The sequence below is a fragment of the Pleurodeles waltl genome, chromosome 8 (assembly GCF_031143425.1).
Source record: "Pleurodeles waltl isolate 20211129_DDA chromosome 8, aPleWal1.hap1.20221129, whole genome shotgun sequence".
Taxonomy (NCBI): domain Eukaryota; kingdom Metazoa; phylum Chordata; class Amphibia; order Caudata; family Salamandridae; genus Pleurodeles; species Pleurodeles waltl.
The window spans coordinates 1,045,207,565-1,045,230,976 of NC_090447.1; positions in this window are offsets into that span (position 1 = coordinate 1,045,207,565).

Here is a 23,412-nt window from a genome sequence, read left to right on the forward strand (position 1 = left end):
CGCTGTCTTCTTGCTCCAGCGGCAAATGTCCTCCCATCTTTTCCGGAAGTGGGTGCTCCGTCTGTGGCAGACCCCCAGGGTCCGTACGTCCTTGGCGATGGCACGCCATATATCTTTCTTCTGGTGGGCGCTGACCTACATGAAATGTACAGGGGAAGAAGAGAAGTCATTACCAACTGCACCGTCAAAGTGATTGGCCCCCATCCCTACCCTTGCCATGTGGCACATGCATTCACCGTCTTCCATTCACACAGCACTCTGCCCTCTTCCTTCTTACATCCAGCCCTCTCCACCCAGGCATAGCCATACAACATGCTCCCTCTGTACTTACCTGTTTGTCTGGAGGACCGTAGAGTAGCGTGTACTTGGGGAGGACCCCATCCACGAGCTTCTCCAACTCCTCCGATGTGAAGGCAGGGGCCCTTTCCCCAGACGCACGAGCCATTGTCTCTTCTAGACCGAGGTCACAGCAGCACTTGCAGTGTAGGTTCTCTCCTGTCGAAGATCAGGTATCGAGTGATTGAACAGATAGAAAATGGCGGTCACGTCCGCGGCGGTGCGTACCATTACCGCAGACGTACATCGTCATTGGCTCCTGGGACCCATAGGGTCCAATGTTAACCAATGCAGCATTGCGCCGGGGTCTCCGACCACCTACCGCAACAGTGTACAAAGCCAGCGCAGTTACCTCACATCCCATTGTCCCACTTTACAGGTCAGGCAGCTGCCATTTCAGGGGCCCACATGGCCTCATTTTCAACTGCGTCACACATACCTAGGCCTAGTCTCAACACACATACTGGCCACCCTTTGTGTATGATTGGTGTTCTGTGTTAAATGTGGGTACGTACCTCTGAGTTGTTTGACTCTGTGCTCGCTGTTGTCCTTCATAGGCATATCCGCTGGGACAAGTGAGGAGATGGCGGCATCCTCCGGTGTACCGACCGTTGGTGGACCTGTCGACAATGGAGGAGCGACATTTTATAATCACCTACAGGTTTGACCGTGCCACAATCCAGGAACTGTGTACCCAGTTGGAGCCAGACCTGATGTCAGCAATCCGCCGTCCCACAGGAATCCCCCCTCAAGTGCAGGTGCTGTCAGTGCTCCATTTCCTTGCAAGTGGGTCATTTCAAACAACAGTGGCCATAGCATCAGGGATGTCTCAGCATATGTTTTCCAACGTATTGTCCAGAGTGTTGTCTGCCCTTCTGAAACACAAGCGGAGCTACATCGTTTTCCCTCAGGTGGAGGATTTGCCTACAGTGAAAGGTGATTTCTATTTCCTGTCACATATCTCCAACATCATAGGTGCCATTGATGGGACCCATGTGGCTTTGGTCCCCCCCCCCCACAGGAGTGAACAGGTGTATAGAAACTGGAAGAGTTATCATTCTATGAATGTACAGATGGTATGTTTGGCATACCAGTACATCTCCCATGTGAATGCCATGTTCCCTGGCTCAGTGCATGACGTCTACATCCTGCGGAATAGCAGCATCCCTTATGTGATGGGTCAACACCAGAGGCACCGTGTGTGGCTATTAGGTGAGCACCTGGAAGCAAGACAGTGGGAATGGTTGTCTGGGTATATCCCTACAGGTTAGTGTGTGTCTAATAGTTGTCCCTCGCCATTTGCAGGTGACTCTGGTTACCCCAACCTGTCATGGCTACTGACCCTAGTGAGGAATCCCAGGACCAGGGCAGAGAAACGCTACAATGAGGCCCATGGGCGAACTAGGAGGGTGATCGAGCGGACCTTCGGCCTCCTGAAGGCCAGGTTCTGGTCCCTCCACATGACAGGTGGATCCCTATTCTACTCACCAAAGAAGGTGTGCCAGATCATTGTGGCCTGCTGTATGCTTCACAACTTGGCTTTGCGACGACAGGTGCCTTTTCTGCAGGAGGATGGTCCAGATGGCAGTGTTGTGGCAGCTGTGGAGCCTGTGGACAGTGATGAGGATGAAGCAGAGGAAGAAGACATGCAGAGCAGGGACTCAGTGATCCAGCAATATTTCCAGTGAAACACAGGTAAGAATACAATCCTGCCTACTACATTAACTTTTACACTACTACCTCTCTCCTGCCTGTCGTTTTCACCCAGTGTATGGTCACTGATTTGTCACTTTCCCTTACGGTTTCACAGATGTGGGTCCCACTGTGTGACATCTGCTTAAATTCCTCATGGACTAGAGCTGTGTGACATAGTTATGTTGACATTACTATTTGAAAAACATTTTGTCACTGTAATTGCAAATACACTATTTCGAAATCACAGACAGACTCCAGATCATTTTGTGTTTTAGGTGTGTTTCTTTAAATGCAAAATATTGGAGGGGGAAGTTAAATGGTGAGGTGTGATGGCGGAGGAGTGTCCATGGCAGAGTCCAGTCTATTAGTCTCACAGGTGCATTGCCCATATGAGCATAGTAAGTGGAGCTGGGGCAGTTTAATTATGAACAGGGTGACAAAGTGGGACAGTAGGATGACAATCAGGGTGGTCTCATTTCTTGGCGGGGGTCTTGGCATCGTTCTCTGTCTTGTTCCTGGATCTCAGGGACCGTTTGCGGGGTGGTTCTCTGTCTGCAGGGGGTGGGGTGCTGGTGTGGTGGTCCTGTGGCGGGGTGTCCTGTCCACTAGCGCCGGCGAACGTGGTGGGCAGTTCATCGTCCATGCTAGTGTCAGGGGCCCCTTATAGTGCCACAGTGTCCCTCCTGGTGTTGAGTACTTCCTTCAGCACCCCTACGATGGTGCCCAGGGTGGAGCTGATGGTTCTGAGTTCCTCCCCGAAGACCATATACTGTTCCTCCTGCATGCGCTGGGTCTCCTGAAACTTGGCCAGTACCGTTGCCATCGTCTCCTGGGAGTGGTGGTATGCTCCCATGATGGAGGAGAGGGCCTTATGGAAAGTGGGTTACCTTGGCCTGTCCACCCCCTATCACACGGCAGCCCTCCCAGTTCCCCTGTGTTCCTGGGCCTCCGTTCCCTGGACCGTGTGCCCACTGCCCCCAGGTCCCTCTTGTTGTTGGGGTGGTGGGTTATCCTGGGTTCCCTGTAGTGGTGGACACACAGCTGATTGACGTGTCCTGGGGACGGAGGTATGGGCCCGCTGGGTGCGTGCTGTACTGGTGTTTCCATAGGGGGGAAGGTCTCTGGTGGCCTGTGCCTGTGTGAGGGGAACCGACTGTCCAGAGGTCCCCGATGGTTCGGGCGTGTCATCTAGATCCAGTTGGACAGAGCTGCTGTCATCACTGTGGGCCTCTTCTGTGGGTGGAGTGGACATGTCTGGACACTCCTGTCTGGTGATGTTGGGTAGAGGTCATGCAGGGGTGGAAAGGCATGATTATTGCATCTGTGTGTGCCATGGTGTGCAATGGGTGGGTCACCCTGTACCCCAGTGCTTCCATTCTTGTGTGGGACCTTCTATGATAATGGTGTTGGGATGGGTGGTTTGTGATATTGGGACATTTATGAGGAGTTGTGAGGAGTTGGAGTGATGGGGGTGAGGGCGAGGGTGGGGGTATGTGATAGCATGCAGGTAGGGTGGGGGATGTAATAGTCAAGGTTTGACTTACCAGAGTCCATTCCTCCAGCTACTCCTGCGAGGCCCTCAGGACGCAGAATCGCCAAGACCTGCTCCTCCCATGTTGTTAGTTGTGGGGGAGGAGGTGGGGGTCCGCCGCCAGTCCGTTGAACCGTCAGGTGGTGTCTTGAGACCACAGAACGCACCTTCCCCTGTAGGTCGTTCCACCTTTTCCTGATGTCCTCAATATTTCTTGGGTGTTGTCCCACTGCGTTGACCCTGTCCACTATTATTCGCCATAGCTCCATCTTCCTTGCTATTGAGGTGTGCTGCACCTGTGCTCCGAATAGCTGTGGCTCTAGCCGTACGATTTCCTCCACCATGACCCTGAGCTCCTCCTCCGAGAACCTGGGGTGTCTTTTCCGTGCCATGGTGTGGTGTAGGTGATGTGTGGGGTGGAGTGTGTGGTGATAAGTGTGGTGATATGTAGTGGTGTGTTGTGTGAGGTGCGTGGAAGTTGTGTGGGTGATGGTGTTATGTGCCTGTGGATGCTGTTGTACTTGCTGGTGGTCCTCTCTGGCCTTCTTTCTGAATTTTTTGTCGTGGGGGTTTGTGGGTGATGTGGGTGTGTGTTTTATATTGTAATGGGTGTGTGGGAGTGGTGTGTGTATGTGTCTCAGGTGTGTGTATTTTGAATCGTCCAATGTGGGGATGTTTTGTAGAAGTGTGTGTATTTTGAGCGCGGCGGTATGTACCGCCACTGGAATACCGCGGTTGAAAGACCGCAGAGTGGATTCGTGTGTCGTGATAGTGTGGGCGTATTTCTGTTGGCGTGACAGTGGAGGTTTTGTTATAAGCAGTTTATCACTGACCTTTGGTGTGGCGGACTTGTGTGGGTGTCTGAATTTTGGTGGGTTCCGAGATGTGGGTCATAATAGCTGTGGCGGAATTCCGCGGCCGCGGTGGTGTGTTGGCGGTCTTCTGCACGGCGGTAAGCGGCTTTTACCGCCAATGTTGTAATGACCGCCTATATCTATTTGAGTATCTGTCCTTTGTCTAAAACGTAACTCCAATAGCTCCTACACCTAAAGAACTTGGGGGTACTTGTTATTGGAAAAAGAAGCAATAGAAGCATCTTTCCCCAGCTGTTGGTATCTTGTTCCATGGTTTCCTCAATATTTTCTTAATAGCCTTTTTGCATCTTTCTACAAGGTCATTATACTGAGGGTGGTGTACTGAGGTCCAAATTTGACTTGTTTTTGATGCCTGGCACACCTGCTGCAATATTTGAGACATACAATGTGTCAAATGGTCAGTGATTGTTTTTTCTCATTCCCATTCTAGCAAAGAAATTCATTAATATATTATACATATGAGTTGCGATTCTACCTATCATGAACAAATACCTTTGGTACCAGGAAGGCCAATCGACAATAACCAGAATATGATGTTGACCTCTTTCATGTGATTTTTGGGCACTCTGGGCCTACAGGATTTTTCTGCCTCCACAAAGATACCAGGCCAAATTGATGCACCCCCAGATGTAAGTGTGAGCTAAGTATAGGACTTTAATCCATGTCTCTGAAGATCTAACATTTGGGGTCTGTAGTCTGTAGCAGTGTGGCGTAATCTCTAGAATAGGTTGTATTGAAAGCTTGGGTTAGAATATTGGAGTTCACAGGTAAATGCAGAGGAATAAAAATGTGTGATTTATAGATCTGTGTGTGGCCTAGTCATTGGCGGGTATCTGGGCTGGGAAAAATGCTACAACTAACAAGGACATAGGGTATAAGTAACCCAAAGCCAAAAGTGCTGTTCTAGAGAGTTTGCTGTGGTCCAAGCAAAGTGCTAGTGTGTGCCACATGGGCCTTAGTTGAAGTGCTGAGTCAATCTTTGGAATATATGCAATCAAAGCTCAGCTCCAGCAAGTGTGAAGTGTGTGAATGAAGAGAAAGCTTCACTGAGAAGTCCACATATTATTCATCAAGAAACTACAACCAAGATCATACACAAAGGTACTGATCTGACAAGCAAAATAACTCAAGAAGGAATAAGGGCTTAAGATCCTGATTCTGGAGAGTCTGTGACAAAAAGTGAAGTGGCTCACAAAAAACATCATGGCATTGTTGCCACACAGAGAGCTCTTGAAGATTGAGTTTGGTTTCCATACTTAGATGAAAGAGTTGAAAAGGAACTCAAGGCTTGTCACATATGCAATTACCAGTCAACCAAGGTTACTCAACATACTCCGAACATGTCAGAACTCCCTAAGCATGCCTGGGAGAAAATAGCCATTGATTTATTTGGTCCACTTGATAATGGACATCATTTAATGGTGATTGTAAGTGAATACTCACTTTATCCTTTGGTTGAAGATCTCTCTTCCACAGCCTATGAATGAGTAATTGAAACCTTGATGGCATCCTTGCAACATGGGGCATACCAGGCATTGTAAAGTCTGACAATGGTCCACCCTTAAACAGAGTTATGGACAATTTATCAGTAATTACTGTAAAGAATTTCTGGTGCATATGAGCATAACGCATCAAAAGATCACACATTTATGGCCACAGACCAACTTGTTGAGCATTTTATGAGTACAGTATAGATTACAGTGCAGTGTGAAACTCTTGAAAAACTACATTTGAAAACAGTATTAAATTCCACTCTATGAGCTTATCGTTCAACACCCTACTCAACCATAGGTGAAAGCCCTGCGACTTTGATGTTCAGGAGAGCAATGACAACCAAGTAACCACAAAGGACCAACTAGAGAGATAAAAGTGAAAACATAATTTGTAAAAGGGTCTTAGTAAACAAACAGAAAAAGAACATTTATGCAGACAAGAGGATACATGCAAAAGACATGCAAAATACATCTTGTTCAGAACAGGAGATTTGGTGATCACTCGACAGATGCACAAAAGAAAATCTGATGTACCTTTTTATAATGAACATTTTCCAAGTGGGGTCTACCAAAGCACACATGGGGCCAGATGTAGCAAAGGGTTTTACCCATTTTGTGTCTATGGGAAAATGTGTTCATACATATGGCCCATGGTGACTAGCCAGTGCTCTAGGAAGTCTATCACCAGAAACATGTCCTACCTTAGGCCCGTGTTTTATTGGTGTTCAGCTTGAAATTGTGAAAGAAAGACTGACTCTGAACGCTCAATGACTGTTGCTGATTCCTCCCCACTTTTAGCAGTATCTGACACTTTACAGTTTCCTGTAACCAGATCCAGTCCGATGATCAAAGAGCCAAGAATATTGATTGAAGAGTTTTAGCTGTACATGTTTCTTATATGTGTGCGTGTCTAATGATTTTATAAAAAATGTAATTTTTCATTTAACAGAGGAGCATGATTTACAATATAACCTTTCTGACTCCTGACGGACTCTGTATCAGTGTGACATAATTTCTAGAATATAATGTAATGAAAACTTGATTTAGAATGTAGGAGCTCACAGGTACATGCACAGCAATAAAGAAGTGATTTACAGTTCTGGGTTTAGCAAATTCATTGACGGGTACCCAGGCAGGGGAAGACGCTACAGTGTCTACTACTTGGACTTGTCCAGTAGCATCAAATGATTGACCCAGTACAGTTCCTTCCTTTATTTCCTCTTCTGTGGACTGTGCCAAGGCATGGCACAGAGTGGCAAGACGCTACAGTATCTACTACTTAGTCTTGTCCAGTAGCATCAAATGATTGACCCAGTTCAGTTCCTTCCTTTATTTCCTCTTCTGTGGACTGTGCCAAGACATGGCACAGAGTGGCAAGACGCTACAGTATCTACTACTTAGTCTTGTCCAGTAGCATCAAATGATTGACCCAGTACAGTTTCTTCCTTTATTTTCTCTTCTGTGGACTGTACCAAGGCATGACACAGAGTGGCATATTTTCCATGAGCAGTACAGGTTTCTTTATCATCTAGGTCACGCTCATCGGGTTTTTCTTTTTATTTCTCCTTTTTAAAAGTTGCTCAACTCTAGTCCTGGTAGTCTGGGTTTGTGCTTGAGAGTTCTATTGCAAATAGAACCTTCGTCTGCCACTGCTCCACTTTGTAAACACTTCCTTAGTTAGAGATATTTGTTCCCAGAATCACAGGTTGGAAAATATTTGTAAATTCTTACCATTTATGGCCTACAACTGTAGTTTTGGCTTCTGCAGATTGCTAAAGTTTTGAGAGACCATGGATCCATGCATCAAAAATGGACATTGTATCTAAACACATATCTCCGATATTGCATTTAAACTATCAAAAATTCAGTCCCAAGAGTTCCAAATTTCTTCTTTATTTCTCCTTAATGGTATCACTCCAGTCAAGCCAACACGTGTTTCATCTGGGGGTGTGTCACCCCATGACTTCCTCAGGGTTTTTTTGGCTGTAAACAATACATAATATATATTCTCAATTATAATTTCCACAATATAATACTTGTTGCCATGTGCTATCAACCAATGTTGTGCTGTGAAACAAATCTTTGAATTTGTGTCATTGAGACCAAAAGATTTTATATTACACATCATGCATTTAAAACCTCTCCTTTATTGATGAATAGATGCATTCTTAAGTGAGCTTATTATCATATTGCATAATCTATTGTAGGTAAACAAACGTGCAGAGTCTGTGCTGTAATTACCTGTCCTCTCCAAAAATCCTCACTATATCAATTTCCTCCAGTGGTTACTTGTCAGTGATAGCCCATGTACTTGTTGCATACACTATTTTCAAACGTGTATTCTCTGGAAAATTGCTTTCCATCCTCAAAGGTATATATATATCCTAAGCAAATTAAATCATATTTAGTGCAGTATTACCCTTTACTGGATATTAGTATCCTTAACTATCCCACCCGTGACTCTCTTATTTACCTCTCTTTCGAGTCTTGTCTCTGTATCATGTCAGAGTCCTAACTCCATATCGCTAAAGTGTATTCATAAATTATAAAATTTCACTCTATTAGTACCTCCGTGACACTCGCTGGATAACTAATCCATTCCTAACTCTACATTCTTAATACAAGTAGTATTCCCACTCACCACTCACATTTGCAAAGATTGTATCATCGTTTGGTGTGCGTGTACGCATCATGACTCCCAAACGGAGTCTGTTTTCGATCGCGTTATACAAATAGCGTTCCCTTTCCATCCATGGAAATAAAAAGTAGACTGTATGTTGTTATATCAGCAAGAATGGGCTAAGCTTGCTAGATCTTCTTTTAGTCCTTTTTTAGTTATTTTACTCCTGATACCAAGAGTAAAAAAGGGAGATAGGACAGGCATGATGTAATTATTATTATATAGAACTATCTATTACAAATTTCAATAGTAAAACCGACTATCTGTGATGATTGCCATAAATCGATAATTATCGAATATTTACTCGTAAACGAAACCCTGATATAAGGTAGTAGCCCAGGTCAATGTATCTATAACTAAATGCATATAATTCCTGTATATCTGCTATATATGATAAAAAAGCACTATGTTAATTGATCACATATTATTATTCTGCCCTCAATTACTAGTTATATAACTCAGAAGTATTGATTGTTATGTTACTGTTGAATAGTAATTCTACCATTACATTAATCCTCTCCCAGTCTAACTATAGGTAGCTAGGGTAAATTGCACCCCATGGACTCCGCAGTTATACCGATTAGTAGTTACTCCATATAGTCTACTTATATGAATCTCCATATGTCTCATTGATTCATTATTCAAATACCTCATATGTATATTAGTTCTTTATCCAATTATGTACCCAGCGCATTTGTTTGTGATACAACTATCAAATCAGAACCGGATTATTCTACTTTTCATTTATTTATTTATCCCCCAGGAAATACTCTAGTTCATAGTCCGTGTTCAATCTATTTTCCACTGCCTTTAAACGCATAATCCATAAAGATCATTTTCTTCTTAGTGCTAGTTCTCTATTACCTCCTCGGGGGTTCATCCTTATTTGATCAAAACCAAAAAATGTAAACTGCTTATGTACATCGTGTGCAGTGCGAGTCATCATATGCATTGCAATAGGAAACCTATTGTCTCCTTGTTTAATAGCTCTCCAGTGTTTTGCAATTCTAATTTTAAGCGATTGAATAGTGCTACCAATGTATATTCTTTCACATTTACAGACCAACATGTTTATTACATACGATGTATTACAATTACTGTATGTCTGAATTGTGTATTTATTCTTTCTATGGCCATAGAATTATTTATTTGCTTGCCACGCCCATCTACACATTCCACAGCTTCCACATTTGTAAAAACCTTTGTTATGGTTATCTAACCAATTCGTTATCTTTCTTCTGATGGGATAGCTAGGAGAAAGAATATTATTCAATGTTTTCCCTCTACAATAGCACACCTGTGGTTTTGACCCAATATAATTGCTTATTGTCTGGTCTTGTAATAGAATATCCAAATGTCGTCTCATATATTTCGTTAGTGCGGCTGAGTTTGCTGTATAATCCAATATGATTCTGATTTTCTCTTCTTTATCTTTAGTTTTGTTTTTTGCCCTTAAAGTCTATTGTTGTGGTATTTGAATTGTCTTTTCCTGTGACTTCTTCACTTGCTCTACATTATGGGGGTTATTCTAACTTTGGAGGAGTGTTAATCCGTCCCAAAAGTGACGGTAAAGTGACGGATATACCACCAGCCGTATTACGAGTTCCATAGGATATAATGGACTCGTAATACAGCAGGTGGTAAATCCGTCACTTTTCAGTCACTTTTGGGACGGATTAACACCTCCTCCAAAGTTAGAAAAAAACCCTATATCCTCTCTTTACAAAACGTCTCCCCATATCTTGTATGCATTCAGCAAAGTCCTTATCACTACTTCAGTTCCGTCTAGCTCTTATCATTTCTCCATAAGGTATGGCTTGTATCTAGTGAATCGGAAGTGCACTCATAGCACCAACAATGGGGTTGCTCTTCTTCTTCTCCTACTGGCTTAAATAAGGGCTATTCAATGACTCAACAAACCCACAGCCTTGGAATTATGGTCATTAACACTTACATCACAAATGTAAGCATGTCTCTTTAGTTCTGTTCGCTATATTAGGCACCAATCATACCATCTGCTATGGGTTCTGGTCCTGTCTTGTGGGGGCAGAGCCAAGCGATATTCTCCCATCATGTTCAGTTAAAGTGCTGATGTTATGACCCCTCAACACTTCTCTGAACCTTACTGGTTCAGTCAGTATTCCTATCTCCATTCTAGTGGCTTAGTCTTAACCCAAAAACCTGGGGTTGGTAATGGTACCTGGGAAGGAACAGGTGGAATTCCAGTCTTGGTCATACTTGCTCTTTGAAAAGTGCCGGCTAAATAAACTACACTTCACATTAATAAATAGGAATGCTGTTTCTCCCATCGTTGCATTTGGGTAGAGAAAGCCTCTATAAATTGTTCATCATTTGTATTTTTTTTTAAACATTATTCACAATAGTATCCTCAGTAAACAGACACTTTGTTCCCCTTTTCTCATTTGGCCCAACCTGCATTGTTGCATGGTGTCCTCTTCATCTCAGACTCATAACTCTAATCTTGCCTTTGTGATTTCTGCATTTCCCTTTTAGCCATCAGGTTTGGCTACATGGTAGGCAATTTGCAACTCTACAAAGGGAAAGCGAGCTCTATATAGATTTGTGCACTCCTGCGCCAAGCTGCAGTTTGAGTGCTTTATTCAAAAGTAACAAAAATAATCAGTATTTTGGCCTCACACGAACTTGTGTTGAGGAAGGTATACTTGAATAGAGCCTAGAAGCTGCTTCCATAGTAGTTAATTCAAAAGGGAAAGCCCACTGTTACTCTTTCTGTTTGGTATGTCCCTTGTACTTGTATGGTCTTTTATAATGCTTGGCTGTCATCTTCCCCTTGCTTATGTTGCATTTAGAGAGCCTGGGTTATCTGTTCTCGGTCCGTTAACTTCTACAGTAAAGACACCAAGGTTCTACCTTCAGGTAGCTATTACTCTTCTCATACTACCTGTAATAAGCTTACATTCCATGTGTGATCTCTTAATGTAATTATGTTTTCATGCATTCTTCCAACAACACAGATAATTCTTTACATCTTCATAAATAGAATTTCAAGTGTCAATATTGAGTTATGTACTTTAGGTACTTCCATAAACTTTAGCAGAAAGCTATCCATCCATCATCTGCATTAGAATACCTCAGATTCAAACTCCTCTAAGTTCTTTCTATCTCCATTTTGTCCTGTCCTCCTCCTCTTTTGACAGCACTCTGTGCCCCTCCTCATGGGTTTTTGCTCTGGGTGAGACTGAGCTTTTCTAGTCACAGAGAAAGTTTATCACTCCCATGACAGTTGTAAGTTGCATTGCATTTGTACAAGTCTTGACTACTTTCAGATATACCCTTTGAGTTCCAGGACACAGGCTGGCATTACTGTCCACAGCAGTGTCTCTTGATTCTCTGCCTCTGTTGCCGCTATAAGATCCATTGATCCCACACACATCCACTAACAATCCGTGGAGATGGAAAAGCATGTGGCATAACTGTTGCTATGAAACTGACTGTTCTCACCACCCCACACACCCCGGGGATCCATTGCCATGTCCTGCCATCTTCCGGTAAGGCCTTAAAGAATGCCATATGATCTTCCAAGCAATCTGCATGTAAACCTGCAACCTGCACAACATTTCTTGTGGATTCATGAGAATGTCTATGAATGTCACACTTTGTAAATTTGCTCTTGCACATGCGTGTGAATCTGAGAGGGCAGATTTATGAATTTCTTTGTCAACTAGAACAATTGGAGATCATAAGCATTACATCTAGAGTGTGAGGTATGAGTTGCATGCCAATTTCATGTAGGTTCTGGATTGAAGACCTAGCCATAGTTTATTAATTTCAGTAGTTTTCAGATTTGATTTGCAACCATAACTTTACTTTAACTAAGATTTAGTAAATTATTTCTAAGGCTTTCTTAAGCATCTGCTAACATTATTTTAACTTTGGTTGTTTCAGGCAACTTTTTTTTTAATCATTTACTAAATTGAACATTTCCCTGTGCCCAACCCACCAATGGTTGTTCATCCCTGCTGCATGGCCTTCAGCTGTTCTGTTTAGATTTTTATGATTTTTAAGGATCAGTGGGCCCTGTCATGGGATTGACGGGTTCTCCCAAATCTGGACACCTTGTTAGCCCATCTACAGTGTTATGTTAAAAAGATATTTCCTGATCATAAACTGGTATATCTACTTTTCCCTTCAGACCAGAACAGTTGTACCAACTACTACCTATAGGAACAGACATGTTATGACACACATATCTCAAAGTTACTTTGAGAGAATGTTTGTAAGACACATAACACAACCAGATCAAGGGTGTCAGGCATTCAATTTATTGTTGTGAATTGCAGGCACCCTACAAATACACTTGCTTCAGGGCAAAGGGGAAACAACTGTTTTGTGATCAGGAACACAACTTCATAATGTGCCATGTCCCTGTGTTGTAAATCCATGAAAGAACAAAAAAAAGATCAAGATAACTTTGAGTATCTTCATTCTGCATCCTTCAAAAAATGCCAGCAACAATGCCCACTGGCCACACCCTTCATCAATCTTTTCCTGGGTCAATTGCATGTATGTAATTGAAGCTATCACACATTTTATCAGTATGTTTGTGGATGCTATGTGCCACTTTCGGAACAAAGGAGCAGAGGTCAACGCCTGTTAGAGCACAGATTTTTGCAGTGGCATCCGAGACACAATCAAGAGTTATTCTGTTTTTCAGTATGACAGTTGACTGAGCCACTGATTGGGTGAAAATTATCTCCAGGGCAAAGGGAGTTGTGTTTGCTTCTTCCTCTAATAACTTCATAAATCTGCATGTCACATAATTTTACAGTCCCATCATTATCAAGACTGTGAATAATCAGATTGAAATGTCTCTGGGTCATCTCCTGCACAAATTATGAAGTTGCTTCATAATTGTAAGACAACATGAGCAGGGTAACAGGGCAACACAGTACAGACCACCTCTTGGGCAGCCCAAATCCTGTATGAACTAGGTCCTCATCTGTTCACCAAAGCTGATATGAGTGAACAGTTTTTGGATAAATATATAATTTGTAGAAATTTGATTTTGGAAAAAATAAGAAGAGGAATGGGCCTGGTGCTTGCAGGAAGGGGTCACTGCACGTGTGTTGTCTCTTAAAAACCTCTGCTATTCGAACTTCAAAAACACATCTTTCAGCAGGAGGTGCTAGACGAAAAGCAGGGGGGCAAGATTTGTTGTGCAGGCACAGGCACTGCTGATCTTCAGGACAGACACTAGTATTGTTGTTGGTATAGTTTGGAATAACATACTCATGTACATGTTGTCACATTGTTCCTTCAAGTCAAATAGGATGTGGATCATGAGCACTCCTTTATGGGTACAAATCCAGCAGAAAGAGAGGTTCAAATCTCACATATATTGATCCAAAACGTGCATGAGAGTGGTGCCTTTGTAGAATAGTCATTTATTCTTGAAGAGGCACCAGGCTCAGTGCAAATTATTTTTTCTAGCCTGTTAGCCACTCCACATGACATAGCGACACAATGATCCAAAAAGCAGGCTTGCAGCAAAGAAAAGCTGCCAGACTCAATAGGAATCGGGTAGATAGGTGCCTTCCCACAAGTGGGGTCACTGGCTATGAAGAGCAAGATGGGCTGCACGTTGAAGCCATCACAACCAGCATCCTGGCTTATCTTGCATAAAAGCTCATCATACTGGGTGGTTTTCAGCATACCAACAACCAGGACACTATCAGACTGCAGATTAAGACATGTACAAAAGTAAAAATAAGACAGCATGCTTTTTCCGTCTATGTACTCAGGATTAGGAACGACAAACCCAAATCCAGCAGGACTATCCCAATTCTGCTCCAGTTCAGAAAAGAGTTGAAGATTCACTGCTTTAAAGAACACTACATCACAATGCACAAACCATCCACTACACACCTCTATTTCTCACTGACTTCACCATGTGCATACATACATACATATATACATACATACATGACGTCTGTATAGTGCATGAGTCGGAGCATTACAGCTTGCAGGAATGGGTTCACTTAGTTAGTAGTTCACTAAGTGAATCCAGGAAGGCAGTTTAAAGCACATCTTAATGAGGTTGATGATGAGCAAGATCTGGTACAGGTCTTGCCACCAGGGCTGAAGTGCTGACTTGATCTCATAGATCATGAACTGAACCTCATTACTGGGCCGTATATCATAGAAGGCTTTAGAGTGACTAATAGGCAGTGCACTTTAAACCTAAGAATATAAGCTGTTAAAAGACCAGATCAGTTGTTTGCATTATTTTAAAGTCACATCTTCATTTAACTGCAAATCACGTAACGCTGGGGACAATGGAAAGGTAGAAGGAATGTTTATGGGGCCACCCATCAAAATCTCATAAAGACCCATTTTTATTCTTCTAAATAGGAGTTGCTGGAATTTCCTGAGTTCAAAGGGTAAAGCATCAGTCCACTTGGGACCAGTTTCACTGAATATATTGGACACCTTATTTTCAGAGTCCTGTTATATTTTTTTAATTTTAAAGGGGAAGACCAAGTGAAAATATTGCATAAGCCATAGGGTTTTCCGTACTTCTTGAACAACACTGGACACAAAATTAGTTACATTGTCACACCTGATCCGGAGTGGTATTGCAAACCCAAGGATGAAGACTTGGAATAGGTTTTTAGTTTTAATGATTGCATCAGCTTAGGCACAAGAGTAAGCTTTGATCCATGTAGAAACCTTGCACACAAAAGCACATTAATACAGAAAAAAACATTACGTTTTCTTGATGAAATACATTTATATTTGGCCAAAGGGACCCTAGCTAGACAGGGTATTTTTTGACAACTTTATCACCTTTATAGGCTTGGTATACAGCACATATATAGCAGTATTGATGGGAATTCCAGCTGCACATATTATTCTGTCTTAGCTTGCATGAGCAACAACAGGATACACTCAATATTATTTTGGGAGCAACATTTTAAGAGCAACCACCCTTCCTTGTTTGTCCCACCACACTCTGGTGACAGATTTCTGACATTCATTCTTAGCCCAGGTACCATTTTTATTGTCTAGGACTGGTTTCAAAACACAGCTAAATAACCTAGGATGGGCATGAGGGGTTCAGCAACCTGGGACAGACACAAAGCTTTCTGCGAGTCAATGAATCAGTAAGCCTTTTTAGCAATGCAGTAAGCAAAAACACTAAACTTGAGTACAGCAGATTGACAACAGTATAATAAACAACAGCAAACTTTACTAGTGATTGGAGAACATCAAGCAATCCTTTGGCATAAAAAGCATTCTTGATCAAAAATACAACTGAGGTAAGGAACACTAGCTGCTTAAAGAGAACCCCAAAATATGGGTAACTTTGAACTTTCACATCACAATCAGTGAATATATTGATTGTAATCTGTTTAATAGAATGTTGTTTCTGAGACAGAGATCATCAGTGTAGTACAGATTATCATAATTCGGTACAAAAGTAACTGTGAGGTCAACATGGGGCTGGTTAGGTGCGTAGTGGTAAGTACAAAGTGGGAATCCATTGAGAAAAGTAATGAACAAGAACGTTTGATTCAACACAGACCATCAAGAAATGTGATGTGACATGGAGAGAGAAATAATATTTCATTCCTTGACAATATAGACAGATTATTATTCTAAGCCTTACTGGTTAACCATAGTGTGGCCCGAGTGCAATGTTTTCAGACAATTGAAGATGGTCAGCAGCCACAATTCCATACAAGCGTAGAACAACCTACATGTCACAGTTCCAAGAGAAGAGAATAAAAAAAAGAAATTGGTTTCTTTTGATCAATATGACCTTACACCAGGAATCCTAAAGCAAATCGATTCATCCCTACACAGTACAGCATAAATCAGCCAGCATAGTAAAGTAGACTCAACACAGGTACAAAGGGAAAAAGCCAATTTCAATGATAAAAAGGCTTATTCGGGCTCTGTGGATCTGACCATTGTTCACATGTATCTTTTTTATGAAATCTTGTCATAGCTTAACAATACTAGCATGTTCCAAAATCAACTGGCAACAGTAGCTGGCAATCCTCAAAAGAACACATATCTAAGAGATGGCAACCTGTTGAGGTAATTTACTGAGTACCTTGAAGTGGTGAACACATAGTTCTCTTTTTATAGCCAATATGACATGCCCTAGATATTAAACATAGGGTAAACAAAACTGAAACCGATATTTACAGTGTTCATGACCTTTCTTAGCCCATTCAGTGAGTAAATACAGTAAATTAAGATTACATTGGTCCAAGGAGTCAGAAAAAACAACAGATCATCACTGTATTAAACCAAAGCAGACCTTTTCAGAAAGACTGTGGAGTCAAAATCTTTCATAAATCTTTGAGCAAGGGTAGACGAAAACTGTAAATGATTCTTAATATTCAAGTTAGCCTTGCTGAAGAAGGGTTATACCCTGAAATCGGTCCCCGAATGGTTGTTTCTGGTCCAGGAGGACATGGCTTGGCAGTTCGGGCTGGTCTGTTCCCATGGGGAGCAGTGTCAAGACTGATTTTTATATGGCTGGATCCAAACTCGGGTGACATGGTGAGCAAAATAACAATGGATTAAACCCAGATCTGTGGCTGGAAGTGAGTGTTTGAAAGGTTTCAACACTCTGTCCATCATTGTATTTTGTGATGTTGCTATGTGCACCCTGAGAGGCTAGGGTATGCCCAGATATGGATCCCTTGCTTGCTGAACCACTGGAGTCAAGCTATACTGACTGATGAGGGGTGATTCCTAGAAACTGATCCCAGAATGCTTGTTTCCAGTCCAAGGAGGATCTGGCTTGGCAGCTCGGGCTGAACTGTTCCCATGGGGATCAGGGTCAAGACTGATTTGCATATGCCTGGGTGCAAACTGGGATGATGTGGTGACTAAAATAACAATGGATTAAATCCAGATCTGTGACTGGGGGTGAGTGTTTGAAAAGTTTCCACACTCCGTTCATCATTTTATTTTGTGACTGGTGGGATATTCTCCTTGTTAGTTGGGATGCGGAAAGTATAAATGAAAAAAGAAGAAGACTTTTGTTTGCATGGGAATAAAGAAAAATGCAGAGCATAGATCAACAACAGTAAACCATATTACTTTCACTGGAATGGTATCCAGGTTTGATACAACCGGATCATAAGGAAACATTGTAGCATGAATGAACCATAGGTCTTGTTCAAATAATTAGGTGCCCTTACCAAGCAAAGAAGAAATGTGGCAGACAATTGGGTGCCAAAAGCTTTTAGTTCATAATAGCTGTAATACTAGGTTAGATTCCTATTCTGCCCCAGGACATAATGGGAACTGGGGTTTGTGAAGATATTTTTCCATTGGACTCAATTTAATCTTAACTGATTTAGCAGACTTCATCTACATCAGTCTACATCATTAGTATGTTTAGAACACAAAGAGGATGGCAGTTGATCCAATATATATCAGGCATAGCTTGGTTTGTTTCTGACATACAGACATTGGTTTCTGAAGTCATTTTTTTACACTGCACAGCCAAACCAATGTATTTTTATTTTTAGAGAGATACATTCAAATAGATACTAACACTAGCACACCTCTAATCCTGAAAATGTCTGTCCTATTTTTATCCTTTCTTTTCTTGTGAGGGTAACAGAAAGACATGTCAACGGTATTTTGACTAAGTTCCTAGATGATGATGAAATTTTAGACATTTTCCAAAACGGTTTCGGGCCCAGACACAATACGGATTGTGCTCTTTTCATGGACACCAAGCAACTCCATAGTTCCCTAGGCTAAGGATGATCTTCAGCCCTGATCTTGTTGGCTTTGAGCACTGCATTTAATGCAGTGTCTTTCAAAATCTTATTGTAGTGCTTACAAAGTATTGGTATGAGTAGGGTGTCACTGTCCTGGTTTGAGCCTTTTTATTTGAACAATCCTTCTGGGTCATTTCACTGACCAACAGCTCCCAATTGCACATTTTGCTGCATGGCGCTTCCCAGGGCTCCACATTGAGCCCCACCTTGCTCAGTGTGTTTATTCAACCATTGACACAGGTTAGTAAATCCACAGGCATTGCACTGATATCCTATACTGATGATACCCAGTTGGTAATCTCCTTTACAGATAGCCTGATGCTTGCCCGGTCCAATTTCCAAAGCAGACTGCTAGCAGTTGGAGAATGGATGAATGCCTATTGCCTCCACCTAAAAGCTAATGCAACTGAAGTACTTCTACTGGGAAAAAACACCAATTCCTGGGGTGACCATTGGTGACCATCATCCCTTGGGCCTCCTCCCATACGTAAGTCCTCCATTAAAAATCGAGGAGTTGAAATGGACAGCATCTTGACCTTTGAGGCTCAAGTAAAATTGGTAACAGGTGCCTGTTTTTGGATTTTGAGAACCCTCAAACCTATTCTTGGCTTTTTAGATTCTAGTACCTTACATACTATCATTCAAGCAGTAAGTCTGTCTTGGCTAGACTATTGTAACATTTTGTATCTATACACCAACAGGCCAGCCATCAGAAGATGCCACCTTGCCCAAAACGCTGCAGTCAGTCTGTTTTGTTCCCTTTTCAATTATTGCTTTGTTTCTCAATATCTTCTAAACTGACTTCCAGTAGAAAAAGGTCACCCATTTTAAGACCTTGTGTGTTACTCATAAGATCTTGTACTCCCAGGGATCCCATATTTTGTCCTAGCCCTTATCTTGCTACTGTCCCTCCCACCTTCTATGCTCAGCCAATCTCAATTTGGCCACTGTCCTATGGGTCAGGAGGCCCAGAGTTGGGGGCTGCTCCTTCTATGCCAAGGGCCATGTTTCTTGGAATTTGTTATACATTTCCATTAAGAACACTGAGAACCATTTGCACTTCAGGAAATCTCTGAAGAAATGGCTTTTTTCCACCTAGCACCTGTCCTTCTTGGCCAACAGCTACAGCTTATCCATCTTTGATTGGCTGAACTTTGTCTCCACCTACCAGGAGGCGCAAGTAGACAACCTTTCCCTGCCCGGGCATGTACTAGCCTCAATAGTGAGGTGTGCTTTTTGCAAGGTGGATCATGTGATCATGCCAGGTGGAGCTGTATACAGCAATATCATTTAGATATGCTGCTCTAAAGGATTCCAGCCTAGTCAGCACTTGGTTCACCAACCCAACCTCTGGAAGGTGGCAGGGGCATTCTTTAATCCAAAGGGCATGACAGTAAACATATAGTGCCCACTTGAGGTGGAGAATGCTGATCTCTCTTTGGGTTCAGGGGTCAGACCAATCTGCCAGTACCCAGATGTAAGACCACAGGTACTCGGCTGCCTCTACTCTCTCTATGAGCTCATCAGCTCTTGAAATTGGGTTTGCATCTATTTTTGTTACTGAGTCGAGCCAGCTGTAGCCCAAACAGACCCTCATTTCCTTTTTATCACCCTTGGAGTGGGGCTTGGGGACTAAAACTACTGGACTAACCCAGGCATTCACAGAGGGTTCATTGAAACCCAAACCCAGCATCCTGTTGACTTCAACTTGGATGCTTTTTCTGACATGGGCTGACTGACTATAAATTTTGCATTTGAAAGTCAAGCTGTCACCAGTGTCCACATCATAGGTATACTAGTTAGTCCTACCAGGGGTTGGAGAGAATAGCTCAGCATACTGGTTAAGGACTTGCCTGTGATCAGCCTGCTGTTGGCCTGTGAGGGTGTCTCACAAGACTACTCCATCAATAGAACAATCTTGTAGGTTGCTGGAGAGGAGATCAGGGACAGATTCACTCTCTTCCTCTTGTCCCTTATCTGTAACCATGAACAACGTCAAACCAGTTCTCTCAAAATAGGGCTTCAGGTGTTTGAAATGTATAATCCTTTTAGGATTTTTGTAACTACCAAGGTCAACCAGGTAGGTGACCTCCCCTGTTCTTTGAAGTATGGGATAGAGCCCAGACCACTTGTCTTAGAAAGTCCTAGGGGTGAAAGGCTCCAATACCCAAACGTTCTGCCCTAATTAGAATTCTACAAGTGCAATCTTTTGGTTATACCAGTCCTTCCGGAGCTCCTAGCTCGCCAGAAGATTTTTGCTTGCTTTCTCCATACAGTCAGCCATCCTGGGACAAATGCCAAGCACATAGTCCACAATGCCTTGCTTAGGTTCTTTGAAAGTCCTCTCACAGCCTTCCCTTACAAGACTCAGTGGACCCCTAACAGGAAGCCTAAACAAAAGTTTAAAGGGGGAAACCCTGCTTCCTTTTGTGGCACTTCCCTGTAGGCAAAAAGCATACATTGAAGTAAGACATCCCATCTCCTTCAGAGCTTCTCAGGGAGTCCTCAAACAATGCCTTTCAATGTCTGGTTAAATCTTTCATACAGTCAATTGTACTGTGGATGGTATGGGGTAGTGAACTTACAAGTCACTCCATATTACTGCCACAGGTGTTTTAAGTATGCAGACATGAAGGTTGAACATCTATCTTATACTTCCTCCTTAGGAAAGCCAACACTGGTACAAATACCCAGAGAGGCCTTGGCCACTACAGGGGTAGTGATGGTCCTAAATGGAATGGCTTCAGGGTACCTAGTGGCATGATGAACTACCACTAAAATGTACCTCTTTCCTGAAGCTGTTTGAGGGTAACGGGGCACAACAGTGTCTACTCCTACCCTTTAGGCCACCCCAACCAGAGGTAGTGGGATTAAAGGGGCTTTCAGATGGCCTCCAGCCTTACCCTGGCTTGGCAGGCGACATAGGACTGACAAAAGTCCTTCACCTTCTGGGACATTCCAGACCAGAAAAAGTGATTAACTAGCCTGCTTCAGGTTTTGTTTTGGCTCAGATGCTCAGCAAGGGGAATATCATGGGCTAGAGGGAGAAGGAACTATCTGTATAGCTGGGTCACTACCACTCTCCTGGTTGCATTACGCGTGAGGTCTTTAGCCTCAGTAAACAGGAGTCCATCCTCCCAATAAACCCTGTGGGTACCACTGACACTACCCTTTTCTTCCTTTGAAGCTTGCTGCCTCAGGCTTTCAAGAGTGGGGCAGGCTTTGGTTCCCTGCCACAGATCCTCCCTAAAGGGTCATCCTGGTCCCAAGAGCTCTGGGTTGGAGGGCCCAAGCTCTGCAAGCTCAGTTCCCTCTGGGGTTAACATGTCCTCTTCCTAGGGAGAGGGGTTCTGACTTGTGGTCTGTTCAGAAGCTGGTCCCCCAGTCTTCTTGCCTTTTCTCTTGGAGGGTTGGTCAATTCTTCCTAGATCCAACCCTTCTTGTTCACTCTAGAGTTTGCATTGTGCTCTTGCTTTGACATAACCCCATTATGGGATCCCAAGGATTTCTGCTTGGGTCCTCAGTTCTACTTCAGCCCAGTGAGATTGCTCCAAACCATTTCTAAGCAGACAATCTACAGGGATGGATGGGGACACAGTCAAATTTTTTTGTCCAACTACCCCCCAGTCAAAAGATACTACTGCCACAGGATGGATCTTTGTGACATTTTTCAGCATTGGTGACAGGATAACATTTCCCTAACAGATACTGATGTGTGTGGATGAGGTGCTGGGTCACCCTGGTGACACTTCCGCCTGTGTCCCTCAAGGCTTCCATCTTAGTCCCATTAATGAAAGGGTGGTGTATGTATTTTTGCATGTTAGTGGGCCATGCAGCACAGGATAGCTCTACCCCTCCCTCAGTGACTAATGTTGCCTCTGTGGGTTCACTGACATGGTTACACAACTGTAATCCAATCTGGAGATTAGATTGGCAACTGCATTTACTGCAGGTGGACTAGAGGCATTTTTCTTGTTTTAACAGCTAAGGTCTGCAGTTTGGTGCCATCTATTCTTAAAATCATAACACTAAGCCTTGTTTGGAATAAAGGTCCTACCTTTGCACCGACCCTTAGGCTCTGAGGAGTCTCGGATCCACTCTGCTGAACAGGATTTTGAGGGCCTGATGACCACTCTTAGTTTTATATTTTGGTTTCCGTCTTTCCCTTGTGGGTCTTGTTAGCCTCTTTCTTTTAGTCTCTCCCACCAGTGGTTGTTTTGATCACCTTTATCTTGACCCAGTGGTTTGCCATCTTCTCCAACTCTAGAGGAGAAAGTGGACCTATGTCTGCCATGAACTGATGTATTTTCTCATTGTAACAATTACTCAAAAGATGTTCTTTCATAATCAAAGCCCAACAAAATTGTGTACCTTGTTACCTTGTAACCAGCCATCCAGCATTTTTACTAAATAGTCTACAAATTCTAAGCACGGATGGCTCTGGGTTTTTCGAGTCTCCCTGAATGTAATTCTGTACTCAACAGCTATTAGCCCAAAACCCTCAATCAGGGTAGCTTTCTTGAGGTTATAGGATCTGGCATCTGCCTTATCAGGAGTCTATCCCTGCATTTTCCTGAGAGCAGTTACACAAAAGAGACCCCCAGTGTCTTCTATCTACATCCCTGGCTATGCAGACTCTCTCATAGGCAGAAAACCAATTGGTCATATCATCACCCTCTGTTTAAGGTGGGACAATGCAGTTGGGGAGTTTTATGTTGAAAGACTTCTCTTTCTCCATAGTTACTTGTATGCTGCCACCAGAGATGAGTCCTAGGTCCAACTCCCATATTTTAACTTCTATCTCCCAAAGCTGGGGTTCTAAAGCCAATGTTTTGGTTAACCTCACTACAGCCAATCCTCCTCTAAGGGGAATCCTATTTCTGAGATGGAGCATCCTACCTTATCATCCACAGTTTAATCAGAGTTCTCTGTTGTTAAGTGTTCCCCCTCTTCCACTGGGTTTGCAGGCTCATATTCTGCTGCAAGCTGCATAAGCTTTTCTGTGGTA